The 17,813-nt window shown below is 43.2% G+C and overlaps 1 long non-coding RNA gene across 1 annotated transcript in view; it reads right to left on the bottom strand.

Moving 5' to 3' along the window:
- LOC146058854 (uncharacterized) overlaps positions 1-12,792 on the bottom strand; it is a 39,304-nt gene extending 26,512 nt beyond the window's left edge. The window contains exon 1 of the long non-coding RNA XR_014470007.1: positions 12,607-12,792. This is a non-coding gene — a long non-coding RNA (uncharacterized LOC146058854). The remainder of the gene's footprint in view (positions 1-12,606) is intronic.
- Positions 12,793-17,813: the final 5,021 nt, after the last annotated feature.

Raw genomic sequence — 17,813 nt, 5'->3', positions numbered from 1 at the left:
TTACTGTGGAAGCGACGCGGAATCTTCACTGGTGCTGCTGCACGGCTGTGCAGACACCAGCAGGACACAGCCAGACTCAGCGCGACGTGGGACGGTCGTAGAGAGGACACCACCGGGTATCAGGTAAGTGTTGGGTGCACCGCCAGGACCAGCAGGAGGACGCTCTGGACTGGGCGCCACTTGGACACTTTCCATGACCCCTTGAACCATTTCAGCAACCGAACAATACCGCAGCTGGGACTTGTGACTGTTTTCCCCTCCACTGCCCACCCCCATCCAGAGCACACAGACCGCGTTCACCGCAGGAGGTGAAGCGGTGTCTGCTTTGGGACCATACATCCCTCTGTGAACTTGGACAATCAGGCTATTGCAGCCACATACTTGCTTTCCCCGGATCCCTCCACAAGGGCCTTCCCTCTCACCCCCCTTTCCCACCCCACATGTTTGTATGCTGATAATACATCCATGCTACCTGATAAATAAATATATTTCATTTTACCTCATTGTCAAATCTTCCTAAGACATTGATTACACCTATTAGACATTGGGCAGTTTTTGACATCCACACCCTATCAGTAAACCATTGATTACCAATTTATAGCCAGAGCGCTAGTCATTTTTCTTTATTGCAATTCCCCTAGGTTTGGACAAACCTGACTCAGCAGCCGGCACAGAGGCAGAGCGCCCTTCTCCTAATACTCTCCCATATTGCCCCCTGTCCGTGGAGTGTGGCAGCTAACCTCAATAGGAATCACAGACATTCACTTTATGGGTATCACCGACATAAGGTTGGATAGGGACAAAAGGGCCGATAATGAAATCCAAAAATTCTAACATCACAAGAGGCCATCCACCCTGCTGAATTTTACACACAGTTCAGACAATTAGAAGCCTTATTACAGAGAGAGACGAAAATATGGTGGGACAAAAGAATCTTAGGATGGTATTTGGACAACAACATTATCCCTAAGGGACTTAGGCTTAAGAAAACCCCAGCACACCATCTAGATGACCAACAATTTATGACGGATTGGAGGAACATCCTGCATAACTGTTCGAAAGACCTAATAAGACTAGTCATTCAGAAGCACGAATCAGAACTTAGTACCATTGATTCTGACATAGAGACAAAGAACAAATCACTCCTACCACTCACATCAGAAAAGGGTTTTTCACAGAAAGAAGCAATTACAAAATCCAGACTAACAAGGACAGAGGACATACTTATCAAAAACAAATTTAAGAAAATCCTCAGAGACATCAAACCCATAACCAACAAAACACCCCGACCAAAGGCCCCCAAAAAAACATTAAGTTTACTCAAAACACCAAACAAAGCCAAGACCGTAGTGACAAGATCCACATACAAAGACCAATCTGTTTACAAAAACAAGGGTCTCACGTACCAGCAATACCAGACAAAAATTCACAGAATCAACGCGATTGTAAACACACAAAACGCTATCCCAAAACCCTTACAGAAAAATATAGACTTAAACATCAGTGACTTAACTGACGATTCATCTGACAGCTCTTCCAACACATCTTTTTCGATACATGAAATAGATGAAGACAGAGACTATGATGATTTAGCCAAACTGTCCTTTGATAAAGGTTGGGTGACCACACTGAGGGAGTACCAAGACAACATTAGAGAAACCACTAGAACACAGACACATACCTCCGACAAACAAGGCAGTATTGACAACCCCCCTGAAGCATTATGGGGGGATCATTTTTTAGATACAGAGGCAGGCCGAAAAGCCTGCCAGACAGAACGCAACAACACAACCCCCAGATCCAACCACAAAAAACGACAAATAGAACAAGACGAGGCTGTAGAGGAGGTTCCAAGAACAGCAGCAAAAAAACAGAAACAACTGACAAACACACAGCAGACAAAACCACCAGTGACACTCCAATCTACAACCTCAGCGATACCACACTGACCCCAGAACAAGAAACTGTACTGACTAAAGGACTCAAATTCGCACCTAACAGTAAACCAAACAAATTTGAAGTATTCTGCGACCTACATGCATTCACTAGAAAATTATGTTTAAAAAAATATTTCAACTCTAACCCCATTGTCAGGAACCATCAAGACACCATTGAGAAATACCAGCACACAAACTTGAGACCACAATCACACTTCAACCCAACATATCTCAAAAGTCACCACATAAAAACGTTTGAATCATTAGTAACTAGGGACCTAGAAACCATTGATCAAAAGAACTCACACAGCACAAAACCCAACCTCACCAAAAAGGAAACACAGGCCATCAAAGAACTTGAGAAAAACAAAGACATCACTATCAAACCCGCAGATAAGGGGGGGGGGCATAGTCATCTTAAACACCACTGACTACATACAAGAATCGCACAACATCTTAGGAGACACCGACACATATCAACAATTGAAACAAGACCCCACACTAGCCTACAAAAAAGAACTAGACACCCTCCTAGAAGAAGGAAGACGCATGGGCATCCTCAACAAATCCGAGTACACATTCATCAAAACAGATCATCCCATCATACCAGTTTTTTATTACTTACCTAAACTACACAAAGACCCCAAGAAACCACCTGGCAGACCCATAATCTCAGGTATCAAATCACTATCCGCCAACCTTGCACAATATACGGACAATTTCTTACAGGGAATAGTGAAGAATTTACCATCTTACATCAGAGACACGACAGACATCCTCAATACATTACAACACATAGACTGGAAGGAAGACTACTGGATAGCCACTAGCGACGTCACATCCCTATACACAGTAATCAACCATCGACAAGGACTAGACAGCACAAAACACTTCCTAGACACAGCCTCAACACTACCAACAGAACACTCAGACTTCATCATAAAAGCACTCGACTACATACTGCTACACAACTACTCATTTTTCAACAACTCATTTTATTTACAGACTACAGGGACCGCCATGGGATCAAAAGTGGCGCCCAGTTATGCAAACCTATTTATGGGGAAGTGGGAGGAGGACCATATCTGGGGTGAGCATGACTGGAGCGCCAATTTGATCCTATGGCGGAGATATATAGATGATATCATATTCATCTGGAGAGGGCCAGAGGACTCCATACAACACTTCATAGAGCAACTCAATACCAATAATAACAACCTCAAATTCACCACTCACTACAGTAAACACGCAGTACAGTTTCTGGATTTAGAAATATACATTGAACAAGACACAATACACACTAGAACTTATAAAAAAGCTGTTGATGTAAACCGCTACATACTGTACAATAGTGGACATCACAGACCGTGGCTCGACAACATACCTAAAGGACAGTTCCGCAGAATAAGACGGAACTGTTCCAAAATAACAGAATACGAAACACAATCCGATGAACTAAAGCGACAATTTATAGAAAAGCAATACAATCCCATATCAGTTGAAGCAGCACAACAAGAAGTACACAACACAGACCGGGCACACACATTAACCATAAAAGACAAAACAGAGACCACCGACAACAACAACACTCTATTTATCACGCAATATAACCAATCAGCCCACACCCTTAAGAAAATTCTGAAGAAACATTGGCATATACTACAGGAAGACACAGATCTGAAAGCACACATTCAAGATAAACCTAAACTAGTCTTCAGAAAAGCCCCAGACCTCAAACAAAAACTGACAAAAAATCACATCAAACCTACCCTGTCCACTCAAACTACCCTAACCAATAGCATAGGTTTCTTCCACTGTGGGAGGTGCTCAGGGTGCAAGATAAAGAATAACATCAGCACCAAGGCACAAACCACCTGGCACTCCACTACAGTGAACAAAACCTTTCAATACAGGGAACACCTCACATGTAACTCCACAGGGGTCATATATCTTCTCAAATGCCCATGTAATTTAGAATACATAGGCAGGACCACAAGATCATTAAGTACGAGAATATACGAACATGTTAGAAACATAAAAAGAGGGTATACACAACACAGCGTGTCCTCTCACTTCAAGGACAGACACAATTGCGACCCCAAAGGACTACAGTTTACAGCAATTGAGGCACCTAAAAGAAACTGGAGGGGGGGTGACTTTGCAGGCACGCTAGATAGGAGAGAGCTGTTCTGGATCTTCCAGTTGAAAACACTTACACCCAACGGACTCAACATAGATTTTAACCTGGGGATTATTTCCAAATAGTGACTGACTACACATTGAATCTGTTCCCACATGATTCAGCATATAACTCAAGACAAGAGTCGACACAATCAGTGTCGACCCTCCACACAGTCCATTTTTAACGACCACTATCTACAACAGACGCCCACAGGAGACAGGACTACCCAGCCCCAGGTCCACACATGCGTGGACACATGCCCCTGACTTATATCCGATAGATACTGTGACCCACCTATTTTGGACTTTTATTATCATCCGCCATGGGGATTTGACAGATGACACAGCATTACCCCATACGTATCAACATCACACTATTTTTGAGACTTAAAACTCACCAATATGTGACAGGGTCGACACATGCCGTGTCCACTCTTTTTTTTTAAAAAATTTTCTCTTTTTTTATAAACCTTCTTTTTTCCTCAATTAAACTCACAAAACATCAGGTTCCGCATATAACCCGTCATGCCCTTCAAATCAAACCATATGGAAACATTAATCAAAGTCTCTTCATAATGGACATCCGCAACCTTAAGAACAGGTATGACACTGCATAATACCTTTGATGGACAACTACACAGACCAATGAGCGCCCTCCTCTAAGGGGCGGGGTTTGCTCACTACCTTCAAAAAGCAATAGCACACCACAGAACATCATCCTTGATAAAGACCCTAGAGGGGTTGAAACGCGTTGGACCACAGCTCCATTACTCAGCCATCATTACAGCAGCCTCCTCCCCACCGGGAGTCGAGCCCATGTTACTCCAGTGACCCTAGGTACCCGGCGAACGCACAGCTGCGGGACCCGGAAGTACTGAGGTTACTGTGGAAGCGACGCGGAATCTTCACTGGTGCTGCTGCACGGCTGTGCAGACACCAGCAGGACACAGCCAGACTCAGCGCGACGTGGGACGGTCGTAGAGAGGACACCACCGGGTATCAGGTAAGTGTTGGGTGCACCGCCAGGACCAGCAGGAGGACGCTCTGGACTGGGCGCCACTTGGACACTTTCCATGACCCCTTGAACCATTTCAGCAACCGAACAATACCGCAGCTGGGACTTGTGACTGTTTTCCCCTCCACTGCCCACCCCCATCCAGAGCACACAGACCGCGTTCACCGCAGGAGGTGAAGCGGTGTCTGCTTTGGGACCATACATCCCTCTGTGAACTTGGACAATCAGGCTATTGCAGCCACATACTTGCTTTCCCCGGATCCCTCCACAAGGGCCTTCCCTCTCACCCCCCTTTCCCACCCCACATGTTTGTATGCTGATAATACATCCATGCTACCTGATAAATAAATATATTTCATTTTACCTCATTGTCATATCTTCCTAAGACATTGATTACACCTATTAGACATTGGGCAGTTTTTGACATCCACACCCTATCAGTAAACCATTGATTACCAATTTATAGCCAGAGCGCTAGTCATTTTTCTTTATTGCATCCGATACCCTCTGTCACTCTAATTCTTTCTCTCCCTGACACCCTCTCTCTCATTACTGTCTTTCCCTGACACTCTCGCTTTGTATTCCCTTTTGTCTCTCTCTTCCCCAACTTCCTCTTTGTCTCACTCACTCTCCCCCCCCCCCCAACCTGAAAGGCATTGTAATGGGTGAGAGGGGGGAACTTTCATGATTTTACTATGGAGCACACAAAGCGTTAATTATGCTCCTGTCTCCTCATCATTTTTTATGTCATCTAATGTCTCCCCATCACCCATTTCCTATTTCAAGGCCATCCCCATTTTTCCAGCACATGCAAAAAACCTCCTTGCTCTTTTCCCTATGGTGCTCCCTCAGTTATTTTTTTCTGGATCCGCCCCTGAAAATGACTGACATGCGGTGATAGACACAGACAGTCTCCCTGTTGCCCAAAACAGAAAGCCAGGCCAGCACACCCCTATCACAAGAGGAGTGGTAGATGCTGTGCACATCTGGTCTGACTTTATATGTGCTGGTCCTCCAGGTAGTGTCCATTTATTTTTGTTACACTCCCCAGCCTCTGCTTCTTGCCCTGCACATTGCTAGAATGGATGCTCCATCCATAGGGTGTTTTCCCAGCTCCCTAGACTGGACCGCTGGTCCTGAAGAGAGAGGAATGCCAGGCAGATGCTGCCCCATCCTCCCAGTGCTGCCACCACTGTTTATACCACCAAATTAGCAGCTACATCTGTAACCCATACAGACCAATTCCTACAGAGTCCGCAGTACATGGCCCATATATATATATATATATATATATATAGAACATATGGGGTGTCCGGCACTCCTCGCTCAGCCACATAAACGTGCCCAGGTGCCTTCCCAAGTAGCCTTGCAGCCACTGATACAACCTCCGATACAGTAGGCGTCACTCCAGGTCTTAGGTGAAAAAACGTGATGTTTATTTATCCTTCTAACGGTCAACGCCGTTTCGGGCAGTCGCCCTTCGTCAGGACCAGAAGAAACAAAATTCAACAGTGCAACAACCTGGTTGTTGCACTGTTGAATTTTGTTTCTTCTGGTCCTGACGAAGGGCGACTGCCCGAAACGGCGTTGACCGTTAGAAGGATAAATAAACATCACGTTTTTTCACCTAAGACCTGGAGTGACGCCTACTGTATCGGAGGTTATATATATATATATATATATATATATATATACACAAGATATTGTGTGCGGCCCTCGAATATTTCCTGGTTTTGTTAAGCGGCCCCCTAGCCAAAATAGTTGCCCACCCCTGCTCTAAAGCATATAAAGGGTTAAGTTCCACTGCATCACTACCTCTTGCTTCCGGTGATTGCAGGACAGATTTAAGAGAGTATGCTGGTGCTCCAGTCTTCGGGAAGCAGTCGCTGAATGGTGAAAATTGGCCAAATTTTTTTGGGCCACCAAATGCAACTCCTGCATTCCCCTGTCATTTTTCAAGAAATGCTGCACCACCAAATTTATTGTGTAAGCAAAACATGGGACATGCTGGCTAAGAGGTTCTTGGCATTGTGCAAGATACATAGCATAGCCTGCCTTAAAACGAGCTGGCATTTTTGAGATGCTGCTAATGGTGCTGCTGCTGCTGTTGTTGCTGTGGAAGGTGATACAGATGGAGCAGCTCTCATTAGAGTTGCTCCTTGCGATTCTATCAGCAATCGCCGTTGCTCGCCAGCCGTCAGAGGGGGGCGTGTGTGCACGAGATGCTTGCACACCCTGTTCTGACGGAACACCCCGCTGAAGTAGAATTGAGATGGTATTTGGTACCGGGGACACACTACCTCCATAAATTTTCTAATTACTACTGCAATGATGGCGGATACCAGACACACGTCTCACACCAACATAGTGGTCAAGGCCTGAGTAATCCATTTTGCAATAGGATGACTGCTGTCATACTTTATTATCCTCACAAAGAACTGGTGGACGGTCAATTGCTTAGTGAAAGTAGTTGTGTTGCAACTTTCTCTCCAGGATGATGAACTACTCCCAGCAGCAAAAGCGGCAGCAGTAGGCTCAGCACTGTAGGATCATCTGGAGGAATCCCGGATAAGAGAGGAGTAAGTCATGCCAATGACATGGCCTGAAGGACTACTGATGAGGAAATTGATGAGGAGGGAAGTGGTGGTATGGATTGCAGGACAAATGGATTTAGGTGTCAATGGACTGCTTGCGCTCTTAGCCAAAGTCTCTGAACTTGATAGTGACTTATGATGAATGCCAGCAGGTGATGTATAATTGAGGATGTTCCCAGCTGGCTAACATCCTTATCCCTACTAAGTACAGCTTTACATGTGCTACATATGGCTAGACAGTTTTCTTCTGGATATTGGGGTAGAAATATTTCCAGAACATGATGTAGATCTTTTGGTCTTCTGCCCAGGCATGATGGACAACAACTGTCTCCTCCGGTGGCTTATTTACACAGTCCACATCACCATCAGAATCCACCTCATAAACTTCCTCCTAAGCTACATTAATATCCTCAGTGGTGTAGCTAGGTGGCATGGTGCTCAGAACAAGGGCATGTTAAGCCTCCCCCCCCCCCATTTGTAGCAGACGGGGCCCTTCCGTGTAATGAACAGGGGGCATGGCCTAATAGAAAGGAGGCATGTCATCACACATTATACCACAATCCATAATACCCATTACTCATAAAGCCACATGCCATAGTGCTAATTATACATAAGGCCATACATGATGCCCATTACATACTATATAACAAACCGTAATGCCCATTACACATTGTGCCACACATCCTGATGCCCATTACATACTATATAACACACCACTCATTCATTGTGCTCACCATTCTGTCTGGGTCCGGCCAGTCAGGATCCCGACGTTGGGCTAATGACTGTCGGGATCCTGACTCTCGGACCCCTGTACCACACCCGCTGCCCGGCTGTTTAGTCAGTCAAAGCAGGTCGGTCCGCTGCTATTTTCAAGTCTCCCACTGGACCACAAGCCAATAGGACCTTGCAGTCCAGCAGCCACCAATGCCGCTCCTGATTGGCTGCTGGGACGCGAGCTCCTATTGGCTCGCGGTCCAGCCGGAGACTTGAAAATAGCGACGGACATACCTGCTTTGTGTACTGACTCCTGAGCCACCCGGCTTGTGTGTTTTTCCTGGATCGGTACTCCGGGTTTTGTGGATCCAGCTCCCTGGGTTTCTTGCATACCCTACTTCTTGGGTGTGGCTGCATGCAAGGTTATTTAGTTAGGTTCTCAGCATGCAGACCCTGACGGTTATACTGTAGTTCTGTTTAGTCCTCAGTGCTAGTCTGTTTTGTCTAGGTTCCTGCTCCAGAGAGCTCCTAGTTTCCAGTTCCCAGTCCTGTGAGCTAGTCAGTTGGTCTGAGCTCCTATGTCCTAGAGGAGTTCTGTCTTGCCTTGCCACATCCAGAGTGTTCCCGGTTCCAGCAGAAGTTTCCCTGCAGTGTCAGTCTTGCCAGTGCCTGTCCCTGTGCCCCTGCCTTCTCCTGCTGTGGCATCTGGTGTCCATCCGATCTGTCCAGAGGGTCTCCTGTGTTGGTCTCCATTTTCCATCCTCAGAGATAAGTCAGGAGTCTTCCATTGTATATATTTATATACCACTGCTGTGCATTGTTGCATTTATATTTCCTTATATTATACATGTTGTGCATTGTGTTCACTATACATCTCTGGGAGCACGCACAGCGTGTCTTCCCTTGTGAACATTCAGGGATTAAACCTGGGGTATTGTAGGGGGTCCCCAGCCTGTCCTGTCTGGTTTAGCTAGTTTTTCTGTTGTCCATCTCTTGCCTTGGCGGGCACGTTGTTTTTTCATAAGACCATGCGGCTGTTAATGGTGAAGGTTAGCTACGCACGCACCCGCAAATACAGGGGGAGACAACAGAGTCAGGGGGCAAGTCTGGTGGTTCACTCCCGTTCCCCTAACACACAGCCGATATTGTGAGCCACGGTCGGGCAGCGCAGGAGTCAGGACACAGAAGACAGCGGGCAGAGGGCACGCAGGGCAGGGTTTGCTTGTGTAGCTCAACCTTGTTTGAAGCTGAACCACTAGTCATGAACATAGGCCAGGGCCTTAACCATTCCTTGCCATTTCATGTCTTAAATGGCATATTGGCAAGTTTACGTTTCTCCACTGACAATTTTTTTTTAATAATTTTACTGGAATTTGACTTTTTGGATCTTACATGCCCTATACTATGACATTGTATATCGGCATTTGCAGACAACGTTGATGGCATTTCATTGTCTATGTCATGCTCATAACTAATGGCAGCAGCTTTAGCACTAGGAAGTGGTCCTTTATCTTTCCTTAATGTATCCTCCAAATTGTTGTCCTCCATAATTTATTAAAAGTGAACCTACAGGACAAAGTACCTCTACAGCACATGGGTGGAACCCCTTAATTAAATGGAGTGAACACACAGGGCAAAGCATCCCTACAGCACATGGGTGGAACCCCTTAATTAAATGGAGTGAACACAGACATACCCTCCAACATGACCCATTGCATTCGGTACACAATGCTCTGTTCCTGGACGTCCTTGGTAATGTATGATTGTCATCACCTGTGTTGAAACAACCTTCTCGTCAATTACCTAGTTTCACACAGGTGCTGGCAATCCTACATTACCAGGGAAGTCCAGGAGCAGAGCATTGTGTACCGAATGCAATGGGTCATGTTGGAGGGTATGCACACAGCGCTGAGCACCAATACAGCACACAAGTGCACTGGAACCTCTGTAACACAGGTGTACTGGAAACTTTATTTATATTATTTAAAATTAACTTGAGTGAACACTCAGGGCAAAGCAACCCTACAGCACATGGGTGGAACCCTTAATTAAATGTATTTATTTATTAACAGTTTCTTACATAGCGCATACATATTCCGCAGCAAGAGAATATTTGAACATTCACATCAGTCCCTGCGCCAGTGGAGCTTACGAGCTATATTCCCTACCACATGTACACACAGACATTCTAGGGTTAATATGTTGGGAGCCAATTAGTCTACCAGTATAGTTTTGGATTGTGGGAGGAAACTGGAGTACTCAGAGAAAACCCACGCAAGTATGAGGAGAATATACAAACTCCGCACAGTTAGAGCCATGGTGGAAACTGAACCCATGACTTCAGTGCTGTGAGGCAGTAATGCTAACCATTACACCATCCATACTGCTCCAATTAAATGGAGCAAACACACAGGGCAAAGCACCCAAACATCACATGTGTGGAACACCTTAATTAAATGGAGTGAAGACACAGGGCAGTGCACCAATACAGAACACAGGTACACTGGAATCAGTGGCGGATTTAGGGGTGAAGGTACCCCTAGGCACAACAATAATGGCCACCCCCCACCTCCCACCTTATGGTTGTTGTTTTTTTTTATTAAAACACCATTTAGTAAGGAAAAATAAAGCTTTGTGTTCATTACAATTTTTTTTTATTGGTTTACTTATAAGCCCTCATTTGATAATAGAAAATTGAATGGATTAATAAAAAATCCACTATTTTATTATATATATATACATATTTACTAAGTAGGACAGTTTACAGGGGCAGTATCTGCATGTCCATTTACACTCTATTCAAGATTGCATTAGTTACATGGTGTTCAGTTAAAATGGCCATGAATTATCAAGAAACAGGAGTGAATTCGACAATCCATGGCCGTTTCCGACAAAACAAATCCAACTGGTTTCAAAGTCGGATCTGTTTTGTAAAAATCCGCCTTCAATGCTGTTGAAAATGGAAGCATTGAATAGGCGGCCGGCGCTATTTCCCCTGTCAGAAATAGCGCCCGGGATTGAATCCCTTAATCTCTTTTATGTCACAAAAAGTACCATGGTAACATTAATCTGGTTTATCACGGAATAAAAGGACAATAATGATGACATTAAGAAAAAATTATATAAAAATGTTTACACCTTTTTTGACAAATTCACTTGGCACTCAAAGGGTTAAGAGCAAAAAATATGAAGAGAATTAAGTTTCAAAATAGCTTACATTATGTTATAGAATCAAAATCGAATATCACTGACTATGCTTAGATAACGGCAGTTTGTGCATTAGTAAATACAAGTTATAATATTTTTCCCATTTAGTATGCTGTCGAGGAGGTGATGGTTTGCAGCCAGATTTGTAAAAATAGATTCTGAATAAGGTCCAACGTGGCAGCAGCTGATCCACAGCTATGCAATTACCTCAAATCTTCATCCAAACAAGCCAAGAAACACAGTCGGATCTGTTTTGTCAAAATCTGCCTTTAATGCTGTTGGAAACGGCAGCACTGAATAGGTGAATAGCATTGAATAGGTGGCGGGCGCTATTTCCCCTGTCGGAAATAGTGCCTGGGATTGAATACCCCCTTAATCTCTTTTATGTTACAAAAAGTACCATGGTAACATTAATCTGCTTTATCACAGAATAAAAGGACAAAAATTACACATTGTGTGGTTATAGTAATCTGAATTATTATGGTATTATTTCACCAAACTCTTCAGACTGAAAAGATTGCAACAAAACTTTATTAATAGGTAAAAAACAATAATAGCAATTCTTAACCAAGTGCCAAAATCTCTGTGAGGGATGTGCAAAATATCCGCTAAAGATGCCAGCGTTGCTTACATTTGTTATATAAATTGAAATAAAAAATGTATATTTATAATTATATTTACATTTTTACACCTATTTTGACAAATTCACTTGGCACTCAAAGGCTTAAGAGCATAAAATATAAAGAGAACTAAGATTGCAAATAGCTTACATTATGTTATAGAATCAAAATCTAATATCACTGACTAACCTATGCTTAGATAACGGCAGTCCGTACAAGCTATAACATTTCCCAGTTAGTATGCTGTTGAGGAGGTGATGGTTTACAGCCAGATTTGTAAAAATAGATTCTGAATAATGTCCAACGTGGCAGCAGCTGATCCAGAGCTATGCAATTACCTCAAATCTTCATCCAGACAAGCCAAGAAACACACAGCATTGATCGCAGATATGTATAAACTGCATGTGCATAGACGTTTCATTGAAAACAGCAGTTTTGTCAAACGATGTTACCAGATGGAATCTTAGTGAAACCTTGTCACACTGTATTGTTCCAAAATGTTGTGCAATTCTGAACATGTAAAATGTTTAGAGGACCCAGCAGCACATACGTAATTCAACCAGGATGACCACTCAAAGTTCTGTTTACCTGAAACCGAATGTTCTTTTCTTTATCAGCATCCTTCCAAACAAAAAAAAAAAACATGAACAATGTACATTATATTGAATTTCTCAGGAAAAAGTTAATATTAGTTTATGCTCTCATCTTACTTAAAGTATACTCACATGGTTATTATAATTATTGTTTAGAAATTGTTTTATTATGCTTCCCATTATTATTATCATCATCCTTTATATGGTACTACAAGGGTTCAGCAGCATCTAACAAAGTACATAAACACAAGAGCATGCAAGAAAACCATTACATGTATTTATTTATTTATTAACAGTTTCTTATATAGCGCATACATATTCCGCAGCGCTTAACAGAGAATATTTGAACATTCACATCAGTCCCTGCCCCAGTGGAGCTTACAATCTATATTCCCTACTACATGTACACACACAGACATTCTAAGGTTAATTTTGTTGGAAGCCAATTAACCTACCTGTATATTTTTGGATTGTGGGAGGAAACCGGAGTACCCGGAGTAAACCCACGCAAGCACGGGGAGAATATACAAACTCCACACAGTTAGGGCCATGGTGGGTATCGAACCCATGACCTCAGCACTGTGAGGCAGTAATGCTAACCATTACACCATCCGTGCTGCCATGTATTGTCACATCTGTTCCAACCATGGGCTTATTATCGACACACTGTGTATGCGAATAGGCCACAATGAGATAGATGCACTAAGCTTCAAAAGTTATAAAATGGAGAGTGATAAACCATGAGCCAATCAGCTCCTGCCTGACATTTTTCAAACACAGTCTGTGACATGGAAGGTAGGAGCTGATTGGCTAGCTGTTTATCACTCTCCATTCTATCACTTTTAAAGCTTAGTGCATCTGGACCAATGCCTGCAAGCCTTTTCTAGCCATTTACAAGGTAATTGTCAGGAAGCCGGAGCTCATGGTGGCAACCGGCCATTTCAGGGGAGTGCCAAGAAAAACTCAGGCGTGCCAGAAAACCGATTGGCGTGCTCAGGATAATGCAGGCGTGCCCAAGTGTATTAGGGGAGGGTGTGTGATGTCAGCTCCATCATTGATCAGGCCGATTTAATCGCTGCCACTGAGTAAGTCCCTGGCTACTGTGAGCCTGCGATGAGTGGTGACCAGTGGAAAAATCATATCATGGTGAGCGTCTAACTAATGGATTTTGACATATTTTCTCGGCTGTGAAGTGTTTGCTACCCGCCCACATCTAGTCGCACAGTGTGCACATTAATTTGAAAAGCGGTAATTCGCACAGCAGCAATCAGGTCTGAATCAGGCCCGATCATGTTATAAAGCGCCAGTGTGTCTCCAATTGTTTTTTGCAAAGTGTACGTGTTTTGGAGGAGAGGTGTCTCCTTTTCATTTGTTGAGGCTAGATTGGCTGCTGCGTCAGAAGGTGGTCCAATTTCCCATTTTTCTCCCATATAACTAACTGCAAATTCTGCAAACCTGCAATACATAGTGAATTGATTATGACTATAATTATAAACACAGCTGACATGGATGATAAAACACACAAAAGAACATAAATAATAAAATGTATTTTCATTATATTAGTTTAGCTTTGCATCTTGCACATAACAATACAATTGCCCACAGTATACCCAGTATAACTACATTATGGGCGGTATTCAATGAGGCTGATTCGCCAGGTTTTTATGGCGATTTTGTGCTGTAAGGCGAATTTCTGACTAAAACGGTGAATCACCCTATTCAATGACCAGATGGCGAATACATTTCAAGGTTTTTTTCGCCATGATTCACCGAGTAGCAATCGCTATCTTTTTATGGTGAAGTGGAAGGTGAACTTTTAAAATAAAGTGTTTTGTTTTTTACAATTGATGTAAAAAAATCTGGAATTTTATTCTGAGGAGGGGCATGCTATTTTTATTCATGTGCTGTAAGCACATGAATATATATTTAATTAAAAATATATTCGGCAGAGGATCGGCACTCCCTATAACAGAATAACTGCGGCTGGTGCCTACACAGAGGAAAATTGTAGAAGCACGGTGGTGTGGCACTCATAGCCAGTGGTCAATAAATCACGAAGAAGGCCAGTTGATAACAACGTTTCAATTTATGTAATTTTCATCAGGTTATACAGAAAACAGTGCAGACAGTACCTTTATAGACGAGGACATCAAGGAAAGTGAAGCTGAGACGCTCGTGCAGCAAAGAGCCCGCCCCTCAGACGCAAACATATTGCGTCATAATAGAGGACGGAGAGGTGGTTACCAAGGGGATGGGGGTAACAACAAACAACTATCCTGTGGACATTGCCAATATTCTTCTGTACGGAGCTCTACACTTCAAGCTGCTTCTTGTACTATGGCTGATGAAAACTCTATTGGTCAATTCCACTACCCTATTGGAACTGTACACACATTCTCAGATGCTGAGATTACTGCAATCCTTTCCGAAAAAGGCATCAATGATGAACTTGAAACCCTAACACCCGACATCATCTACCGTGATCTCTTACGTCTTAAAAAGAAAGAGGTTGATTACCATCTCCATGTACTCTCCTTAAGCGACTATTATAAAACCAAATTAATCCCACGGGGATTTCGAGTAAGGAACTGTCCAACAATAGGATGCTATGATCCTCAATTCTGCAAGAAATGGGTAGGGACACTGAATAAGTGTTCCTACGATCTCATGATTCTGGTAATTGAACAGGCGTCCAAAGAACTAGTTATCATCAAAGAGAAAATCTCCAACGTTGAACATCTACATCTACCTAGTCTGATTGCTGTACAAGACACAGATTGGATAGAGCGCCTTAAAAATCAAATAACTTCTTATAAAAGGGAGCTGATTCTATACAAAAAAGAGAAACTTGTTAAAGTTCAAGGCGATTACGACAGGCATACTGTCTACCGCTGGCTGGCTGGCAACGCAGGTGAGGATACTAAACCTCCATTCTTCCGCTGTCACAAAAGACCTGCTCGCAAAAATCGCAACCAATTTGACACAGACTCTTCTCAGGAGAACGCTAGTTCCAATAGCGAACGCGAGTATAATACCCAAGGTGATGCCCCTTTAGGCGGGACGACCCGTCGCGGACGTGGAAGAGCAAACCCAAGCAACAAAGACGCTGCACCAGAAGGGGCCAGCAGTGGAAAAGGAGGAGGTCGTCCGGGCAGACCCCCAACTTACAAGAAAGCATGATATTTAATCTCTCCTCCTATGAACTTTCCATCAGCGAATCCAAACTGCTGAACCATGGCCTATCTTTCGTCCCTACTGTAAGCTTCGATGACTTTCAATGGCGCATTGAAAAGCACGAATTCATGAGAAAAATCAAATTAAAAGAATACTTTGCCTCCCAACCGCAACCCGCTGTAGCCAAACCTACTATCCCTGCTGCTATTAAAAAATTTGGTCCAGTTTCCAACTTTGAACCCCATTCGGCCAATGCGAGTATAAAGTCTTTCTCTCGCATGATTGACCATGGTCTCCCCACTGTGGTTCAAGGATCGGCTTCTACCCATCCTAATCTGACTTCTGCAGAAAGACATGCATTGAAAACATTGAGCAAAAATGATAATTTGATCATACGACAAGCAGATAAATGTGGCGCCATTGTGCTACAAGATGCTGCAGACTACCATCAAGAAATCATGCGACAACTGCTGGACGCCTCCACCTATCGAGAATTGACGAGTAACCCCACTACTCAATGCAAAATTCTATTATCCAATACACTACAGCTGGGTGTTGATGCTAAAATCATCAGCGATGATATCAGAGACGCTCTCAGCCCCAAGTTTCCGGTGGTCCCATGTTTCTACACGTTACCAAAGATCCACAAAGGCATTTTCCCACCGCCTGGACGTCCCATTGTATCGGCCTGTGGCTCTTTGCTACAGCCGATAGCTACATACCTGGATGACATCTTGCAACCTTTGATCAAAGTACAACCTACCTATTTGTTGGACACAACATCATTTCTTCAAAGCCTGAACTGTCCTGATACCATTACTGAAGACTGCTATCTGGTAACTATCGACGTTGTTAATCTCTACACGTCTATACCCCATTCTCTTGGTCTGCTAGCCCTAAGAAAATTTCTTGATGTACATAGCAACTTCAGCCCTGTTAAAATTGAATTTTTGGTCTCTTTAATGGAACTCATTTTGTATAACAATTTTTTCCTTTATAATAACAAGTTTTATTTACAGACGCGCGGCTGCGCAATGGGCAGTTCGGTAGCTCCATCCTATGCAAACATTTTTATGTTTTCCGCTGAGCTTGATATTTTTTTGTCCAATGACTACATTTCCCATCATTTTTTGCTTTTTAAGAGATATATAGACGATCTCTTTGCAATTTGGCGGGGTGATGATTCTGTACTAAAGGTTTTTATTGATGAACATAATCGTGGTGACAATGTCATAAAATTTACATATGAAATGTCAAAAACTGTGGTACATTTTCTTGATGTTGAAGTCTCTCTAAATGAAGGTACCATATCTTCTAGTGTGTACGTCAAACCGACCGATCGTAATACCATGCTTTGCCCCAACAGCTGTCACCCCCGCAGTCTAATCAACTCCCTTCCCTATTCACAAATGTTAAGGTACCATCGAATCAACAATGATCCTATTAAGTGTGCAGCACAGCTTGATAACGTTATAAAAAAGTTTGTGGATAGAGGATATAGGAAGCAAGACCTTTTAGATTGTAAATCTAAAGTTCTACAAATAGACCGAGCTACCCTATTACAACCCAAAAAACTGGATGACATTAATTCTAAAGTACTCCCCATGGTGAGCCGATATAATACAGCTTCTCCAATTACAGCCAAATTAATTAAAACTAATTGGCCAATTATCGCCAGTGATAAGACACTTCCACTCTCTAAACACCGAGTAATGCCCTGCTACACGAAGGGCCGTAGCCTTAAGGATCTATTGGTTAAGACCAATACTTCCTTCAAT

This window comes from Crinia signifera, chromosome 2 (genome assembly GCF_055691185.1).
Source record: "Crinia signifera chromosome 2, ASM5569118v1, whole genome shotgun sequence".
NCBI classification, from domain to species: Eukaryota; Metazoa; Chordata; class Amphibia; order Anura; family Myobatrachidae; genus Crinia; species Crinia signifera.
The sequence above is the reverse complement of the archived record's forward strand: the minus strand, read 5'-3'. Positions and strand labels throughout refer to the sequence as shown.